A 1,994-nucleotide genomic window follows, 5' to 3' on the forward strand; every position below is an offset into this window, starting at 1 on the left:
CATAAGAGTACTTTATTCCTATATCATTAAGATTACAACTTAAATAATATATATGATGTTCAATTCCATTATCTTCTTGCACTAAAACCATAGCAATGGTTGTATCTACAGCGGTGAGATATAGGTTGAAGTCTTTTTGATAGTCAAGAGCGTACATTAATGATGCTTTTATTAGGGAATCTTTTAAAGAATCAAAGGAAGCTTGTGCAACCTAATCCTAGTGGAAGGGTACCCTTTTTTTCAAAAGACGTGTATAACTTCTAGCGAGCTCAGCATAATGTGAAATGAACCTCCTTAGAAAGTGAGCTTTCTCTTGGAGTCTTTGAACCGGAAGTAAATTTGAAGGTGGAGGCATGTCAAGGATTGCTTGAACCTTAAATGGGTCAAGTCAAATTCTGTCCTTAGAAACTACAAAACCAAGCAATTGACCAGAACCAACATAAAACACACATCTGTGCAGATTGAGTCATATCTTATATTGTCAGCAACGTAAAAATATGGCTCTCAAATGGTGCGAATGATCAGTGCGTTTTCGCGAATGAGCAGGTAGATCATCGAGATACAGTTGAACAATGTGTTTGATGTCATGGAAGGCATAATTCATTTCCCTCTGAAAATTTTCCCCTGTGTTCTTCAAACTGAATGGTAATTTACGATATGAGAATGTGCCCCACAGGCATATAAATGCAGTTTTTGATTGGTCCTGTGGGCAAATATTGATTTGATTGTATCCGGAAATCCATCCATGAATGAAAAGATTTTGCATCCGGCACATTCATCAATAATCTGGTCGATAAAGGTTGTAGGATAGTTGTCCTTCAGACATGCTTGATTTACATCCCTATAATTGGCGCACACTCTAATCGTTCCTTGTTTTTTCATCACAGGAACAATATTCGATACCCAATCAGTGAGAGGAACAGGGTAAATGATGCCAACATGCAAAAAATTTTCAACTTTTGCTTTAATGGCAGTAGCTTTCTTTGGATGGATAGGTCGAAGTCGTTGTCGTACTGGTTTGACATCTGGATACATCTTGATTTCATGTTCAACAATTCTCGAGTCAATGCTTGGCATTTCTTCATATGACCATGCAAAGACATCTCTGAATTTCCGAAAAAGAGCGCAATAAATCTCTAGTTCTGATGGAGAAAAATATTTGCCAATGTGAATATTCTCTACAATATTAGGTTTGGTCGAAATATTAATGGCGATAGTTTCTTCAATGTTGGACAGATTTCACTCGGAATCTACTATATTTACAGAATTTAATAAAAAATCAAAAATTGAAGGATGATTAAGGTCATTTAAATAATATTCATTGTCATCTTGAAGGTGGAAAAGATGGTGGTAATCTTCCCACAATGTCTCTCCTATCATCATTGATTGGATGATTCCTTCGTCTGTAGAATGTATACGAGACCAAGGATCAGAAGCGGTACCATATTCTAAAGACCTATCTACCCAAACACTCATCGAGTGCTGATTCAGGTTTTCCGCCCAAGCCCAGAAAATTGATTTTTACAAAGATTCAATGGGGCTTGGTGGCAACCCCTTGCGATGATCCCAACTATCAAAAAGGTGGGAACTCTTCTTAAAGTTGGATGATGTAGAAGAGATCATTTGACATGTTTCCACTATGGCCACTTCCACGAAACTAGATGGAGGCGGGAGGCCAAAAGTACCCATTAAGGAAGGGTCTTTTAGGAGACCTACTCCAACATTTTGAAGTGATTGTGAACTTCCATGGATCAATGGAATGCTTCCAGTAGCTTGTGAATCGTTAGCAAAAAAGGCTAGTTGGTCAACGATTGTGATTCCACCTTGGAAGGGAAATGCAATCTTTCTAAAATATGTAGACACAACGGTAGCCATAGCATAAATCCAGGGCCTTCCTAGTAAAATATTGCAATCAAGGTTTCAATCAATGACCTCGACTTCAATTTCTACTTTCTTGCCCCCTAGTTCAACTTGCAAGTTACTTAGAATCCCAT

The sequence above is a fragment of the Pinus tabuliformis genome, chromosome 7 (genome assembly GCF_031772625.1).
Source record: "Pinus tabuliformis cultivar Carrire ecotype Pingquan chromosome 7, CPIR1, whole genome shotgun sequence".
Lineage (NCBI taxonomy): Eukaryota > Viridiplantae > Streptophyta > Pinopsida > Pinales > Pinaceae > Pinus > Pinus tabuliformis.